We start from the raw sequence: 18,872 nt of genomic DNA, 5'->3' as shown, positions 1-18,872 counted from the left end.
AGGGGAGGGGAGGGGAGGGGAGGGGAGGGGAGGGGAGGGGAGGGGAGGGAGAGGTCGCTTGACCCTCAGCAGAAGGGAAATTTACTTTGTCTCTATCTTCTCCGTATCTTCATCTAGAAGTCCCAAATGACCGTGACCGTCCCATTCATTTTTGTGAGTCTTGTCAGAGACTCATTACAGTCCTCTGTAGCTAAGAATCGGACTCATCCTCTTGTTACTGCTGTGTCTGCAAGCTTAGGGCACTGGACCAAGCTCGCTCCTTCACCTCATGAGTGTCCTCTCATACATCCACACTCCCATTCTGCCTCGCAGTTTGCTTGTCCCACCTGTGGGAAGCACTTGGAGCCACAGGAGGGTTTCCATTGTCACTTCCCAGGAATATTTAGTGCATTTTTAGTGGCATTATCTGACATTCCAGGCATAAACGTAAGGTCAGACCTGTTCCTAAGGCCCTGTTGGCATCTATAACTACCCTAGTGACTACTACCACATGTAACACCCACTGAGTGAATTTATTGTAGCAATCACTTTGAACATATCTCAAACGTTTCATCATGATATTTTGCTGCTTGCAATGCCAGAGAGAGAACAACAGTATGAAATAAAATCCACAGAACTTCCCCTCTTATGAAATAGACATGGAAGAGCAGAAAACAGACTGAATTTCTCCAGGGTAATTTTATGTAAAAGAAAGACCAGCAACATCCTTTAAGGCCTGAAATGTCAAGCTTGTAAAAATAGTATTCCTGGGAGTTGTATTTGATCATTTGTTAAATACTGTGATATAAAATGTAGAAATCCATGTGTAATGCTTCAAATCCCTAATCTGGTTTAAAAGGTCAGTTGAAGCCTAAAAGGACTTGACATTTTCCCTTTAAAAATCTGACTTTTTGACTCAGAGCTAACAACATTTGAGCCTGAATGACCTGAAGGATAAATACAAAAGCTGATTTCAATTGAACTATTTAGAAAGCAGGGGATCTTCTAATTTGTAAGATAGCATTCAGGGAGGTTTTTCCATTAAGAACTCAATCGACTGAAAAATGATTTCCTTGGGTATTCCACAATCTTTCAATGCTTGTGTAAATTTTACACAGGAGGGGGCAGTGAGTGAGGCTGAAGATGTATAACAATGCCAGAAGAGCAGAAAGGCCTTTTTGAAACAGAGGTAGCTGGTATTTGCCTTAAAATGTAACCTTTCTACCTCCTTCACTGCCTTGGAAGACCATGTCTGCTTCAAAATCTTGTATTCAATGCAATCGAGGCTTGCTGGCCAGCACTAATATCTTTCTAATCATGATGGAAGCCTCTTCCAGCAGCACCCTTTTCCTCAGACATCACTTGGCTTGGAGTGTGCACAGCCTGGCTATTCAGTGGCTGTTCTCCTGGAAGCATGTACTAACCATCAGCCCAGCCATATGAGTGTGCTGTATGGGTGGGCTTCCTTATGGAGCCTCAGGAACTCTGCCCACACAGCTGCCGAACCTCCTCCTGGTTGCTTCTCACCATCCTATCCAAAGCAATGATGGTGAAACTGGGGACACCTCATGGTGGGTGAGCCTCACCCCTCAGGCCTCTCACGTTCATAGGTGTTGGCCCTACTACCCGTATTTATAGAAGAGGCCCAGGAGCTTGTGCCCAAGGTGTCCCTGGGGCAGGGGTGGGACACAGACTCATCATTCCTCCAGTCCCTACTCCCCCTGTACGTGGGCCCACCACCAGCTCCAGCAGTTGGGTAAGCAACGGGGCTGGGAACCACCACCAGGAGGCCAGGAGCCTCCATGATGACATTGCAGCACCTCACAAAGCCCCACAGAAGCTCCCCTTCAGTCGGGTGCCCCGTGCTGGCCCCTGCTCCCCCTACCAATCACCACATGGACCCCGTGATGCGGTGAGCAGGACTGTTGGGTCATATCCACACTCACAGACCGAGTGTTTGCATCCCCACTGGCTGGAACAGAAATGTCGTCATTTTAACAGAGCGTTGCCCCGCTTATCGATGTCTCCCGGCTTCCCCCGGTGTTTACTTTTGATAAATGCCTCAGCTTCAGCTCACATCCACCCAGCAGCTGGGGACTATTATACCGTGACAACCTTCTATTCCATTGTCACGGTGTCAGATGCCTGAAAAGGATAATAGGTAGATATTTCTGCTCTTTGGATGTTAAGAAATAAATGGCATTCCCATTCCTTATTTAGTTACTTCTTAATTTTAATGAATAGCTGTAGTGATAATTACCAGATTCCTATATTGATAAAAACTGGCACATTCTGCATGTTAATAATAGCACAAATTTGATATTTATGAACTGCTGTTCTTTTGCAAATATAGACATTTGGTAATCATCATTATGATGATAAAATTCATTAAAATTTGAGAAACAACCTATTATCCCTTCTGCCCATTATCTTTTAATTAAGTAACACAGAGAGATTTTATAAGACTTTCCTAGTCATAATGCAGAGTATTGTTTCTGTAATGGAGTCTCTATATATCAAAATACTTCCATTTCAGATTTGATAGACAATATAAAAGACTGATAGAAGATTGACAGTAGATTAATTCCAAAATATACTTCAGACTTAAAAGAAAAAAAAATTAGCCAAACTTGATTCAGCAAGCACTTAGATCTTGTTTAGGTGTAGACTGGAGTTTGGATACAGAGTGGAAGTTGTATTAAGTTAGAGACTATATTAGGATTTGCTAGTCTGCAACAGAAGAAAACTTTCATGACAAGTTCTTCTTCAGAAATTTCTAGCAGTATGAATGCTGGAAAACTTGTGAGGTCTGTTCCTCACATGAAAAGTTCAGTTGTATCTAAAATGATAAGTAAGCCCTTCTTTGAATTTGTATTTGGCTAAGAATCAAAAATGCATGGGGTGGGGTTAGATTCAGGCACATTCAAACAGTTCAGCCATTTGAAGAGGTTCAATCAGAGTTTTCAGTACTTGTCTAATCCTGGTTTGCGTTATAATTTTAAATTTTAAGATGCGTTTTGAGTGCAATTAAGACATGAGCAGTATTAAAGTTAGTTTTACTTTAGATCTCTTAGATATTCATCTTTGGATATAAAAGTTTCTTTAAATAATATGAGTGTTTTGCTATTATGACCATAATCTGTAGGACTCTATCCACTTTAAGCACAGTTTATATTATTTGATTATATACTAAATTTAAATCTGATCTTGTCTACTTATACCTGATGTTGTTTCATTTTCATTACATTTATTTACCTGATTTAACCAAACTTTTATGTTAATTTCCATTGATGCTACCTTTGTACTCAGCTGAACTATCAAAAGCACTGCTGAAAACTTCTTTTAAATATCTTAATGTATTTTCTTTCTTATTCCTGATCACTTTGACACTGGAGAATACTTATGTGGTAACATGTACCACACCAGCAAATGTTTCAGGGATAGATGCAGTCCATTCGTATCCTTTCTTTGCCTTTCAGTCTTAACTAGGGCCTGATATACTAACAAATCTGCGCAGATTCTCATGCACGCTGTGATATATCATCACTGTGTTCAACCAAGAGTGAACGAAGCAATTTTGTGAGGTCGCAGGATGGTCAATGCTCTTCTATTTGAGTTTTTCTTGGGTTCATCCAGACAATTTTCATTTCAAAAGGTTGTTCCCCTTCTTTACATAGTTAATTCCTTCTTCTACAAATCTGACATAACTCATTTGAGAAAAGCTGCCTAGGAGTGTCTTCTTCCAGACACAGTCCAGTGTCAGACACAGCATGGGCTGTGATGATCACAGGGAAATTCATGAAAATAAAGCCTCTTGAAACAAGGAACAAAATATTTTCTCTTACTTACTCCCTCGTTGCTCCTATCTTTATTTTGGAATTACTGCAACTAGCTGAGGAAGTAAAATCTCCATGGAAAACAACCACCATCACCACCACCAAAAACCTTTAAACACGTTTTAATAAATAAATTAAAAAAAAAGAGAGAGATAATTTATCCCAAATGCAAGTTTTTAGAGTTCGATATGATGCCACACTCCTAGCTGAATTGTAGCTTGCCTTCCTTCTGTTCCCACCATTGTCTGAGGGTTAGTTCTCTGGCAAACTGGAGTCTCCAGTGGTGCATGAGGGATACTTCCATTCTTGAAGAATGATGGTACTTCATAGAAAATACTGGCCCACTAACCCACATAGCAGAATGAAGCATCTGGACCACAATATCCAAGATGTACTACAATTGTGCTACAGCGCTGAGCCAAAAAAAAAGAAAAATCAAAACGGTTTGATTCCCAAACCAAAACCTCTCCCACTCTGGAACATTTGCTTTGTGAACAAACAAATCAAAGCACAATTAGAGTTTTCTCAGGCTTTCTCTCGAAATCACATAGAATCACAGATTTTAGATGAAGTCTGTGATAATCTGCAAATGAATACAAACCTGTTGGGGAGCAGAGAAGAGGTAAAAAAAAAAATGTTCTCCTTTTTAAATTTCCCAGTCTGTATTGAAATAATGCCTAGAGTAATGCTGAATTTCTTTGCAAAAAACTTACAGAGCTCTTGGCAAATATACCATTTTGTTGCTTTGAAATGACAGATAAAACAAGCTATTTTAACACAGACAGTGTGCCAATCCTCTGCTCAAGTACTGTCTTTTGGTAATAATAATAAAAAAGTGATGGAAATATGATTTATATCTCCTGAAATTTCCAAGGGACTGCCAAATGTTGTCTTAAAGCACCCTGCTCTTAGGCTGCCACAACAGTGAAAATGTTCCCAGCATCTTTCCTACGCAGCCAGCAGGAATAATGTAATACTCTTCCTCCAGATGCATTACATTGTTAAGCACTTAATCTCAAGGACCTTTTTGAAGTTCAGATAGTCCTACTTTATTCATCATCTAGTGTTTAGTTTAAAGTAACAAATGATTGAGCTGAAAGTCTTTCAGGAACAAAATTCCTTTTTTCCCCATACATAAACAGAGTTGCAGCCTTTGCATTTTTCGCCATCTGGCCCGCAGTGTGAAATGACATTAGTAGCATGTCAGGTTTATTCCCCTTTCAAAAAAAAAAAAAAAAAAGAAAAAGAAAAAGAAAGAAAAAACATAATCCTAATCTATAATATGAAGAGTATTAAAATGAAACATCTGCCTCACTGAAATGAGTGGATGAACTCTGAAGTCTGCAAGCTGCTGGAGTTTGTCAAGTACGTGTTTACATTGCTGACTGTTGTAAATTTGCAGGATGATGACAAGAAGTCTACAAACTGAAATATCTTATTCAAATGTTTTTAAACATCTGTTTCAAACAGAAAAGACCAGAACAATGAAGTGGTGTTGTGATCACAGGCAGAGCGAGGACACAATAATATTATAACCTCGGTTACATAATAAAAGACAGTGGCAACAGGGATTTAGAACCGCAGTTACGGGCTTGTTTTCTGAAGTCAATAGATGACAGTACTGAGTGGCTTGTGTTTGCCTTAATAAGGACGAGTAAGGATGAAATGCGGTCAAATGCCCCTTAAGAACTTTTCTTTTACCACAGCACCTGCTGGTTACGAAGCCAAATAACATTTGGCACTGCTCACCTCCTGGAGATCAAAGACGGCAGATTTCTCACTAGCTTTCAAACCCAAGAATCACTTGGCCGACGAGACTGTATTGTTTAGCAAAAAGAGTTTATCCTTTCTATCACAGGTTTTATTACTTCATGGGACTTTGGGTTCTAGTCCTAGGACATAGACCTGTTTTTAATAACAAACTTCACTTGCGATGTTGCCATGCGCTGAATAGAAATCTTTATTCTCTCAAGCAAACAAACAAACAAATACCACAGAGATGTTTAATAAAAAGGTGGTAGGTTTGTCTCTTGATTTTTTTGTTTGGTTGGTTTTGAGAGGCAGGCAGGAATGAAGCAATATTTTCCCGGTCAGTATGCTTTAAAAAAACATTTTACTAATTCACTTTTATTTATTTTTGTATCTAAATCGACTTTGTGATATAACATTCTTCTGAAAGTCACCAAATATTATTCTGAAAGTCTGCTGAAATGTAAGCACTAATGCTAAAAGGTAAGGTGAATTTTGGGATTTATTTAAGTCCTTAGCTCAATCAAAATTAAAATATTCCCTTACCTTCAAAATGCCTTAGGGCCAATGAAGCATGGAGCCAGGAAGCTAAGCAGGGTGCCCATGGTGCAATTATGGTTGTGGCATAAATATGGCCTCTGGCTGCCCGTACTGTTTATTGTTAGTGTACTCCCCAGTCCAGTTTCAGCACACGCCAGTGAGCAGCTAATACAAAGGTGTGCTGTGGGAGACCGAGTGGGACTAGGATTGTTACCAGCAGGGGTTATGTAGTACGAGACCACTTTTGTTTTCTTTGGGGGGAATAGGAAGAGATACAAATTAAATTTAATCATATGGATATGAGGTGTGCCCCTTGCTTTGAAAGCTAGAACGGAGAATTATGGAAAATAGAAAATGGGTCCTTGACCCATTTTATTTCGTATTATCTGTATGATAATTTATTTCCACTAGCATTATCATAAGCAACATAATTTTGCTGTATATTTGATCAATCTGACTGATGCATTAATACAATTGCACCACTGCTTTGCCATGTCATCTTGGGATAATTAATTCCCAGTGACTTAACTTCATCTTTAGGCACCAGGGATAACAACGCTTGCTTGTGTCTTTACGTGGGTGACACCATTACTGGCTGGATCAGACCAGTGCAGGATGGACCATTTATCTGTAAAGGAAGCTCTTATCCCACGCGTTCGGACCGGGCTGCTCCACCAGCAGTGTCTGCTCTAGGTGTGAACGCACAGATGTGCATGACGAGCACATAGCGGCAAACCTAAATTCACGTTGGACCTTCAAGGAGAGGAAGCAAGAGGAAAGTATGAAAGGAAAGAAGAGTGATTTATAAGCTAATGACAAAGGATGGAATAAAGCCTCCTCACCAACCACCCATGGCACGGCAGTACAGGCCTCTGTTGTGGAGACATAACTCAAGATATAGTTTATACCAAAAAATGCAGTTAAGCTTCATAGTTGTGTTCTTATTCATTTTTAAGATATTTATCTGATAGCTCTGAGGTAGCTGTTAGTATCGTCTTCTTAATATTACTGTCTGATTTTAATGTATCTCCATTTTGTCTCAGCCTTGTTTAACCAGCATTCAGTATTATTGCTGTTATTACATTCTTATTCTTTATTTTCATGGTGGTTGCCCTAGAATTCCTTTCATTAGGAGGGTCTAATGTCTTCATTAGACATATCTATGTTAAAGACACAATTTTCTTAGAGACTTCGCATGATTTAAACTATTACGGCCTATCCCTTTAAAATACATCTTCAGCTTGGTGCATCATCATACACAGATCCAAGGCTAAGAATTCAGCTTCTGTAGCATTTCAGTTCATCTTTTAGTGTCCCTACATAAACCTGGGCTGTATCACATAAAGAGACCAAATAACAGAAAGAACACGAATTGTGTGAAGTGGTTTAGATAAGGTCTATTTAAAGCAAGTTACGTGAAGAGATTGCTTATCCAAATAATATTAATTGTTTCTGTAAAGCACCTTTTTGTCTAAGAGGTTCTTCAAGTATTCATAGACTTTATACCATTATATGGTCCTGTCAATATTTTTTATTCTGGGGCTGAACAGAGAGGTGCTGGTTATGCTGGTTAAACAGGGAGTTTTGGTGGAAAGAAAGTTAGAATCTGACTGAGATATTGGAATAGCTTGTTCATAAACATGTCATGGTCATGTAGTCAGCTAGGCAACTTGTTTAAAAGAAACCATTTCCAGCAGTGCTAAGAAATGCTGGTTAGTACTTTCTGAAATAAAGGGGTGCTATATTCAACACTTTTGGTTTGCTGTCCCACTCTCAGGTCTGCTTCTGTTGTAATGTCTGGTGAGATCATAGCTCTTGAGCACAAGATCCCAAGTTAATGTGTAAATAAATTTCCTCCACTGAATCAAAATTTTCTCCATCTCTTTTTTATTAATGCTTTTAATTTCAGTATAATGTAATATCATCTTTTATCTAATTGTTCATTTATTAGGAAAAAGATTGTTACCATAAGCATGTCACACGTACTGGATTTTCTGACTCCTTGGTTGTCAGTGAGCAGCGCTCCTAATTTAGCCTAGGGTCAGGTTTAGCTAAAAGCACCACAGCGAAATCTTTCAGTCTGAAAATTTAAGAGCTTAACGGGTATGTGTAGTTCTCATTCACTCAGTAAATCTATTCCTACCAAAACCACAGAGCTTACACAATTACCAAATGTGCAGGCATGCCTGATGATAGAAGCATGTCTCTTAAGCCTAGAAACAAATAATCACACCATAGTTAAAGCTTTAAATGCCATTTAGATGGGAAAGAGAAGCTAAATACCCACAAAGAAATTTCATTTTCTAACTGCTTTTTGCAGCTAACGCAGGCATGTAAACATAAAGCAGTCTTTACACATGGAGCACAACTTTTTTAACACATCTTTTGGGTTCTCAACTCATCGAAACAAAGTTCAAATAGAAGATCAAAACAATTCAGAAAGTGTAGAAAACGTACAATCACAGAATCTTCTCCTGTGGCCATAATTCCAATCAGCAGTAATGTGAAGTGTCATTTTATATGGCAATACAACATGTATAGGTGAATACTTCTTACGGAGAGATCCGGAGATGCCTTGCCTAGGGGTAAGAAAAGGTCATTTATTGGATCCTCTGTTGAAGCCAGTGGAGTTATACAAATCTATAATTTATTAAAACCTTAAACTAGACACTTGATTTCTCTTGTAGAGAGGATGCAAGAAACATTGTCACCCTCTCTGAAGCAAAAAGACTGATCAAATATACTGCATGCAAGACTGCACTCTTATAGAAGAAGGAAAAAAACTCGCAAGAAGATAATGTTGGAGAGTTAGGTCTTCCTTTGTGGACAGAAATTTATTCCTTATAAATGCTAATATAAACTAATATTTAATTTCTGAGCTGTTTTGTGTATGTGTACAATAAGCTTTTAACAAAATTTGAATCAATAGAAATAAATATTACCACAAATAAATATATATTTGCTGCAAATGAAACAGAAAAAAACTTTGTCCGTGAAAAAATAGTGGAAGGAATTGAGAACGTCAAGGTGAATTGAGTGGAGAAATCTTTCTTTCCTATTCATTGTTTTGGTTAGGAGCAGGGAAGGCTGAGGTAGGTGTCTACGCAACCCCAACTCCATACTGCCATTCAAAATGCAGACTTTTCATTTCTTCTGCTGAATCTTGACTGAAAGAAAGCAAGCTGGTGATAGGGCAGCCTTTCAAAAGCATGAATATTTGCAAAGAATTGGAAAAGTGCAGGGTTACTGTGGCTCTCATAAATTATAGGGAGTTTTTTAAATGAACGGGAATTTTATACAATGGGAAAAAAAGAGAAAATACAAAAAAGTATAGTAAAGTTAAAAAAAAAAAGATAATTGCCTTAAGGTTAAATATTTTGGCAAAGACTTCACACTATACAAATGTATGGAAAAGTTGAATAATATAGTATACTTCTGTATCTACTGTACCGTTGTTAAGGAAAATATCCAGTTTCCCAAGCATCTTTAACCGGTCATGGGATCCTTCAGCTTGACTGTAACTTGATAAAATCCTCTGAGTTATCCTACTGAGTGCTTAATACTTCCTCAGCGGCTTCCCAAGGTCTTCTCAAATGTAAAATATTTCATGAAGGGCCAAGCTTTTTAAATCAGGCTGCTTCTGCTTTCCAGTTTATCTAAAAGACACATTATTGCAAACCTTTTCCTTTTACAGGAATTCTGTCTATTGTTTATATAGGTATCACGGAGAGAGATGTTTGATACAAATTGTTTCAGTTGGAAAGATCTCTGCCAAAGAAAACAGACAGGCAGCTGTTTGCATTGCATATAAAAATTTTGTTAAATATGGCTGCACCTGTGTAAACACAAATTTATTTCCAAGAAGTACCCCTGCAGCTGCAAAAGCTTTCAGACATTGCCAGACAAGTTATTTTTATTAAACCATGTAACATACTAAATAGCTCTTTCGATGGTTGTCATGCCTTAAAAACATAATATAAAAAATCTTGTCCATTTTTAGGGGAAACGTTTTTTATTTTATTTTATTTTTTTCAAAAGCTAACAGAGCAATGGCCCACTCTATATTTTAGTGTTATGCTACGTTAGCCTGAAAATTTAAAGCAATGTGTAGGTGCATGTACTGTGCGAGCACTCTGTGTGTGTGTGTGTGTGCATATGTAGTTTTGGATTTTGTTAAGGTCTCAATGTGTGCCTGATTCAGACTCTATCAAAGGTGATAGAGCAACTTTTACTGCCTGCAGCAGATTATGAATCAGAGTTTAAATGTTAACTTGAAATGCCTGGATCTGGCATGGTATTGTATTTTCCATGCCTCACCTTCAGAAGGCATAAACAAACAAGACTATTTAAAGACTGGGAGATGCTGGGAAAAATCATTGCTTCTTTGCAAAGCAGTCGCTCTTTGTTTCCTTCTCTTGCAGAGCTGCACAGCCCATGCATAGCCAGAGCTGCGTGGCCGTCACCTTGCTCTGCCCAAAGTGGACAGAAATAGAAGAAGGTGCAGGGCATCCTCTTTGGGAGAAATTGGACCTTTCTGGAAGACAGGCAGAAATTGTTCATTCTCTCTAGTCACCCTCAAAGACACAAATGCAACTTGCCAAGGTTGGTGCAAACGGGTCCCTGGAGATCGCTTTGTGACCAAGGGATGCAGTCCACGTTTACGAGCATGCATTCTCCAGCCTTTAGGAGTCTCTGGAGGAGGATTAATCTGCACGGTGCGTCTGTGGTCTGGGTTCCCCTATGCAGATGCACATTATGTAATTTGTCCGGTGTATTTGCCCTCGCTCTGAGGTCCGTTCTGCTGCTGTGCCAGACTTGGACCGAAAATACACGTATCATTATTTAAATCTATATGCATACACATTCAGTCTAGGAGCAGCACATCAAGAGGTCTACCTCTTCTTAATAAGTTCACAGATCTCCCACTGACATTTATTTTAGTTATTTATATTAAATCATTTTCAAGGAGAATAGAAGCTCTTTTATACACTGTAGGCTGTATGAATGGCTTCTCTAGAAAGCTGAAATCAATAGTGCTTAGTGATTCAATCAGTGCTAGGTGCCGCACCATTCCAGGGGTTATATGGTGGGTAATATGGTGCCAATGTGCCTATCTGAGCTTAGCTCTCCTTCCTGTCTCTTCATGAGGATGCTGAGGGCAGGGGGCTAGGGGCATTACATGAATTACAAGCATAAGCTGAGGTAATAGCCTGTATTTTAGTTCAGAAAGTGATCTGGCCATACATAATTCTTTTTAAAGGTGTATTGGTGGTGATGGATGCAAACACACGCAGTCACACATATATAAATATATATTTTTAAAAATTTTCCTCAACTATGTCTCCCTTGTCCTGTGTCTCCATGCTGCCAATTCAAGCCCAAGGGAACGGATCTCCAGTAAATGCTCTGTGAAAATCTGTGAAGGCAAAACTCCTTGGTGCCAAGACACTGTGGAGCTGCCACAGCAGTATTCAGTGAGACTTGTGAGCACTGGTGCAAGTTCTTACTCACTTTAACAAAAATGTAACCGGAATCAGTGGCACTATTCTTCATTTTCGCAGGAACAATTTTTTCCCCTGAAATTCTAGGAGAAGCAGTCTAGATATAGCTGGCATGTACCATACTAGCATATGCCATACTAGAGCAGGCCCCCACTGGCGTGTGGCTAATGCCAGATACATGAGAAAGGTGTATATGGAAACTACCTGACGTACATTTAGAAATAATTTGACCTTCAGAAGATCTCAGACAAGTCACAATGTAGGGATTCCCATAAATTTTGTAGGCTGAACTTACCAAGTACTGAAGTATTGTTTCCCAAGAATCTTGCTGCTAGAGGGAGTTGCACATATGCATAAGAAAAAGTGGAATTTGTTGTTCAATATTCAGGAATTATCTATTACTGTTTCATAATTTCATCAGTTGGTTAAGGAGCAGAAACTGTAAGAAACAAGTAATGAGAACAACTTTCAACCAAATAAATGTTGAAATACATTTATGAAGTCAGCCACAATTGAGAAGTGAATATATAAAAATGGTGAATCACCAAATAATATTAATATTAATATTAATACACAAAGGCAGTAGGGGAGAGGGAAGGGAAGAAATAAGACACTATCCAGAGAAACACTATCCCACATTTGCTTTTCTGCTGGTGGGAAAAAAATTGTAAATCTCAGATTGTATGTGCAGCTCTCCTAGCTTGTAGTAGATGAGTTTATGCAGTAAATATACATTCCAGAATCAGATTTTAAAATTTTAAGTAAACAAGCACAATTCTGAATTATATTGCATCCAGATCCTTTGACCATGATGACTGAAAAATAAGTGCTTTTTCTGCCATTTCTGTAGGAGTACAACTTTGACCCATGGTCTGGAAGTGGTTTACTCCATACCCATGCTTATGGTTGTAATTTCTGATGTGTGGATCTGGCTTTAGTGAACAGCATATTTTTTGCTAGTTTGTATGTGAGTTGGTTAGTTTAAAAAATAATAATAATAAAAAAATTTCAAGGTCGGTCTGTCTCCAGTATTCTTGGTAAGTAATACTTTTATATCCACAAGGAGGGAGTCTTGTCTCTACTCGATGGCAAAATATTTGCCTTCAGCATTAAGGATGCAGTCCCATGTCAGGAGGCAGCATTAGGGTACAATGTGGAATGCACAGTTTTCGCAGTGGGAGGCATGCTGGCATCTGCAATGGAAAAAACATGGTCATCAGTCTTCCTGCTGAAAGGGTAAAAAAACTGATGACAGCGATCAATTTGTGTTTTTTCCATCCAGACAAGAAAGACCATTTTCCTAACTGTCTGCTGTGTCCAGAATGTACAAGAGTCATTTTGGGTTCCTTATTCCTGGGAGAAAGCGCAGCATGACTGCACAGCCAGCACTTTGCAGAGTAATCATGAAATGCATCGTCCATGTTGTAATTCATGTTTTATTGAAGAAAGTTCTAAAATATAAATTATTGGTTGATCACGGGTAACTAAATTATGTTAGTTGTCCATAAGCAATTATAATAAAATATTAAAAGAGTTTTATAGCCTAGAAAAAAGAAAAAGAAAGATAAAAATATACAGCCACATACTTTTGATTTAGTTGCTTCAATTTCCCTTTTTGTACATTAAAAATGTATAGAGGAACTGCCATCTCAGTTGCATAGGATATGAAGCCACTTTATTTTTTGAGAAATACCAACTTAAATACAGTTGATTTGCCAAGTCGCAAAGATTCGCCCCCACTAAGCTGCACGTAACTGAGTCATACTCATGATCCCTCCTTAAATAATAAATTTAGAATCCTTATTAGAAAAAGTGATGCTGTCTAGCACTTGAAGATAAACTATGCTGTAGAAGTCTCTCGAAAAAGATAGAAATAAGTCGCTTAATAAAGTCTAAATCATTCCTTAGGTTAGCTAATAGAAGCACCCGTGGTTATAAAATTAATCAGTCTCTGCTATTACAGCAAATTGGTGAAGATTGTATTGACACATCTTCATCTGCATGTCTCATCAGAGGTGTCCGTGCCATTTAGCTACAAAACCCTGGAGGCTTTACTCTGCACAGAATCTTATAATACTTCAATTAAGGGACACCAAGCTGCCAGCCAGACAGCAGAGCATTTATTTCTTGATGACTCCTTAAGTTGTGCCACAGGCCTATCATTAAGAGAATATTTTTCACAGCATGTTGCAAAGATCCTCATGCCATTAAAAGGAATTGAAAAAGCATCAATTTGTTGTTTCCACCTAACACAGATATTTTTCATTGCTGGAACAGCCATTAAAAACAATCTGTTTTATTGCATTCTGAAAAGATCACAGGAAGTACACATTGTGATTTATTTTAAGTATGACATTAGTATTAAAAGCACAGTGAATCTGAAGTATTTGAAATAAATATTTAGGAAAACAAAGTATTAAATATGCTTAAAAATTTTCTTGAAAGATTATTTGCTTCATTTTTATGTGACCTCCAAACAGAGGTTCTTAAATGCCCTTGAGGGGTATTTGCTTTTTGAATGAGAATAAGGTCCTTCTGGGCCATGCGATATTAAGAACTAATAGACAACTCCAAATAATGGATACTAAACTGAAAAGTAAATTTTTGTCCTCATATTCCTGTGGCTGTGGCCTTTCCTCAGGGTGGTAATACAACCTCTAGGACAGGGCATAGGAGGCATGACACAGAATTATATATTATATTATATTATATTATATTATATTATATTATATTATATTATATTATATTATATTATATTATATTATATTATATTATATTATATTATATTATATATAAATTACACTTTCTCTAACAATTTAGGACTAGTCTGTAAAAAGGGACTCAGGCAATGCTCTGCCACTTGAAGTACTTAGGTTCAATAGGGGAAAAGCCGAGGTCCTCAAAAGCAACCAAATCCCCTAGGCACCTCTATTTCCTTAGACGTCAAGAAATTGCCCACGTGCTGACCAATGGTCCAGTCCAAGCCAGCCTTACTGACCTGTTGTATCCCTCACCCCTGGGTAATCTGGACATCAGCAGTCACACTGGGCACTTATGCAAACCCTTATCCAGCGTTCATTGCCGCAGCCTCCTGACGGGGCACGCCTCAGGGTGTTAGGGCCTAGCTGGGTGATATGCTCAGTTTTACCGTGTTGATAGTGAACAGGGCTGTCCAATCTTTTCTCATCATCACTCTGCCTGTTGTAGAGCCAGAATATGAGTCCTGGTCTCACTCACTGCCAGAAGAGTCCCCCATCTGCCCGGGAGTGCTGTCCCTCCAAGGCAGGCCTCCTCTAGTGTCTCCTATGGGAGGTCTACTTTGCGTTGAACTGTAGAGGCAAGTATGAAAAGCCAAATACTAACTCCCTAAGTCTGCATGCAGGAACCTTATTCAGAATCTTATGAGCAGAAAAGTGGAAAAGATTCTCTCAAGAGTATACCCAACTCTTTTATTGGGGTTCTCCTGAATACCGCCACCCCTACCTCTGTGTGCTGGGATATTTTTCCAGGCACCTTCCTCTATTTCTGCCAGAAGGAAAACCAACTTGAGTTGTCACTAAATTTTAAGCCTTTCCAATGCTCAGATCCCTGACCTCACATCTTATATATTACAGCTGTATTTTCATGGTCAATTTTGAAGGAACTGGTTCCACCATTCTACAGTTTAAGAAGAGCATCACCATCTCTTTGGTACTGCCACAGCTGTTTCTGTAGTCATGGACTTCATCTGGGCAAATAGTTGGGACCAAAGCTAAACTGGCCAAAAAAATAGTTGTTTAGCTTTCAGTCAGATCAGTCCTTGACCTAATAGCTGTGTGGCTGCACAACTGTGTGACTGGACATAGGCCAGGGTGTGCTGAAAAAGCAAGAACAAACAACATGGAGCAGAGCAGAGCAAGAATCCTTTCACAAGGAATAGGTGCCAAATTAAATTATTCTCTCGTGTAGTTTTATTGATGGTACATTGCTGAGTTAGAGCTTGCAAAGTAGAATATAACATATCTTGAATCTTGCAACAAGTTTGCCTCCTGAGCATCTCTAACCCTCAGAGATGGAAAGTTGCATTGCAAACGAAGAGTTTGTCACCCAAATCTGATTCCTCAAGTGGCTGTTTCAGTGTAAAATATTTATTTAATATAGATCAAAAAGCAATCAATTACATTAGCCACTGGTTCATCTGGACTTAGTCTCAATCTGGGCATCATAACTCATGTGCTTTATCCCATTGAATGAAATAAGGTTCTTTATGTGATTAAAAACTTCTTCCTTAAGTAAAAATTTCTAGGGTTAAGCCCCTTATTTGTAGTAAGTTGTTTGGGGATAAGCCATTAACAAGAGACATCTTCATTTTAAATCAGCACTAAACTATCATGTTAATATACTCCAGAGAGGAAGAGAGAGTGAAAGAGAGGGAGAGAGATTAAATTATTTGGCCTCCTACCCTTATTCATAAATGCGAATTTCTGATAGCATATTGGAAGGAGCAGCATTTGCAATTTCATCTCCTCTCCAATTAATTTATTTAAAACTAACATGTATGATGAGTGTCAATTTTGTGGAGTAAAAATACATTATAGATTGAGGGCCAGACTCTATAGCTCTAATTCATGTGAATAGTCTTGCTTGTGTGAATAGTCCCATTGGTTTCAATGGGCTATTCACACCAGTTCAATGGGATTATTCACATATATAATACCCTATGGTATTTGGGATGAAAGGCGCTATATAAATGTAAACTATTATAAAAATATTATTAATATGCATTTTTAGTTACAGCAAAATATGCATTTACCCTGGTAGTCATTATAGCCGATAAGGTAAATCATGCTTGAGCTAAGAAACTCCTACTACACATCCAAAACACTTATTTAACTGTGCTACTAATAAGTAGGTTTTTTGTAAAAATACAAATACACATTTATAGGAACAGAAATATGACATGTATTTATGAAAAAGCTTTTGAGAGCTTTCAGGTAAATACTATGTATGTTTTCTTATTCCATAAAGGCAATTTACTTTCTTTTTTCTTTTTAAGAATAAACAAAATACAAAGGTCCAAATTCATCTCTGCAGTAGTTCTATTGACTTCAGTCGGGTTTTACCAAAACCAGGAAGGCAATTTCACACAAAGGGTATCACAAAAAACTCTACTGCTAACCATTCAAAGGGCCAATTTACAACGTGTTGTGTGCAAGCAGTCCCTGCAAACCAGCATGGAACCCTTCAGCAGCTTCAGAGGAGCTGAATTGCACATTAGGCAATGTTCACATTTCTAATGCCAAAACCTAGAAATCCATAGTTATCACAGATCCACAGAAATTCATAGATATCATTCATAGATTGTAGTAATAACAATAATTAGAGAAAAATTGACAGACAAGTTACATCTGAAGAACCTTTTCCCAGTAAAATAGTGTTTTAAAAAAACTCTGTGGGGGCACATCCACAGCTACTGTGACTCTGCAGTCTTCAATTCAAAGTCAGCCAACTCTTGAAGAATAAAAAAAGGGGAGAGAGAGTATGTGAGTGATGTAGTTTTTGCCTCCGAAACCGATAGCTGTGCAGTGAATTAACACATAGACTAGGAAATCAGTCACTGTCAGGGAAATGTCTGCTAATTTATTAATTTTTTTTTGTTACTTTATTTTCTACTTTATTTATTTCTTATCAGTTCTTCAGAATACTCAGTTATGCAGTGAGTATAATGCAAATCTCAGTGATGTCATTTTGGGTTGAGACGCAGGACTTTCAGGTAACAAGCATGACAACCCAGTGCAATGAAACCCTACGTTTGCGCTACATGGGGCAGCTTCTCAGTCCTTCCACCTCCTCTTCCTGCTTCTTGTTCATTCTGCATGGGAGAGAAAACTGTCCAGAGATGATGAAAGTGGTGGCTGAATCCTGTCTTCCCTGCAGAGAGCTGTGTGTCATTATTTCCATCAGTGACAGCTTGGGCTCAGCACTTCTACCAGTGTATTTCATTGGTAAAATAGCTGCTTTTTTTTTTTTTTTTCTGTCCCTCTGTGTTGTGTTTTGACAGATGAAGATTTACAAAGACTAAATAAAGACAGGACACTGTAGCTAGGTCTACATTACTGACTGGCGTGGCACAAGGAAGGAAGGACAGTGAATTGATTTTCTGGGAAGTTGTATAGCTCCAGTACTGTATGTCCACCTTGTGACTTCAGTGGTCATGGAATCATGGAATCATAGAATCACAGAATGTCCCGAGTTGGCAGGGACCCACAAGGATCATTGAGTCAAACTCCTCACTTCACACAGGACCACATAAAAATCAGGCCGTGTCTGAGAGCATTGTGCAAACACTTCTTGAACCCCCGCAGGCTCAGTGCTGGGACCACTGCCCCGGGGAGCCTGTCCCAGTGCCCGACCACCTCTGGGTGCAGAACCTTTCCCTAACCCCCAGCCTGACCCTCCCCTGTCCCAGCTCCATGCCGTTCCCTCGGGTCCTGTCGCTGTCCCCAGAGAGCAGAGCTCAGCGCCTGCCCCTCCGCTCCCCTCGTGAGGGAGCTGCAGGCCGCCATGAGGCCTCCCCTCAGCCTGCTCTGCTCTGGGCTGAACAAACCAAGGGACCTCAGCCACTCCTCAGTCTTCCCCTCTAGATGCTTTGTCATTTTTGCTGCCCTCCTTTGGCCACTCTCCAACAGTTTATGTCCTTCTTATACTGTGGTGCCCAAAACGGCACAGAGGTGCAGGAGGTTTGGTGAGGAGGTCTGATCAAAGTACCAGTCCCAAACACAAACCATCTGAGTGCAGAGGGCAAACTGGTGGAGGATTCTCCAGACACAGTGCTTCATGGACTGCCCAGATGTGCAACTTCAATATTGCTTCCAGTGAGAGGAAAACTTTTTCATGTGCAATGATATAGACATGAGGAAAAATTCTTCCCCAAAAAGGACCTCTTATTCACTGAACTGACACACTCAAGGAACACTTTAACCTTCTTCCTTCTTTCTTTCCTTCTGCCAGTGCTAGTGCTGGTATACTGATGGCACTGTTTGATCCTCATGTGTTGTGCTGTTCTGCTGCTTTCCAATTCCTCCATCCCATGGGCTAGACTTGAGAAGATGGACAGAAGCAACGCACAAATGTGAGAAAAGAGACGAGATGAGAAAAGAGAAAAGAAGAGAAAAGAGGGAAGAGAGAAGCACACATCTCTACATTTTTTTCAGTGATTAATTTTCCAAACTCACACAAGCTATCCTGGGCTTCACAAACTAAATAATTAATTGATGTCAATCTGAAT

At 39.1% G+C, this 18,872-nt stretch overlaps 1 long non-coding RNA gene across 1 annotated transcript; it reads left to right on the top strand.

The window, feature by feature from the left end:
- Positions 1-1,727: 1,727 nt before the first annotated feature.
- LOC125184155 (uncharacterized) lies at positions 1,728-13,074 on the top strand. Its single transcript, XR_007167575.2, has 3 exons — positions 1,728-2,140; positions 7,882-7,945; positions 10,526-13,074. It is a non-coding gene; the product is annotated as an uncharacterized lncRNA (long non-coding RNA).
- The last annotated feature ends 5,798 nt before the right edge of the window (positions 13,075-18,872 follow it).

Source organism: Anser cygnoides, chromosome 2 (genome assembly GCF_040182565.1).
Source record: "Anser cygnoides isolate HZ-2024a breed goose chromosome 2, Taihu_goose_T2T_genome, whole genome shotgun sequence".
Classification (NCBI taxonomy): domain Eukaryota; kingdom Metazoa; phylum Chordata; class Aves; order Anseriformes; family Anatidae; genus Anser; species Anser cygnoides.
Note: the sequence above shows the minus strand (reverse complement) of the source record. Positions and strands in the feature narration are given on the sequence as shown.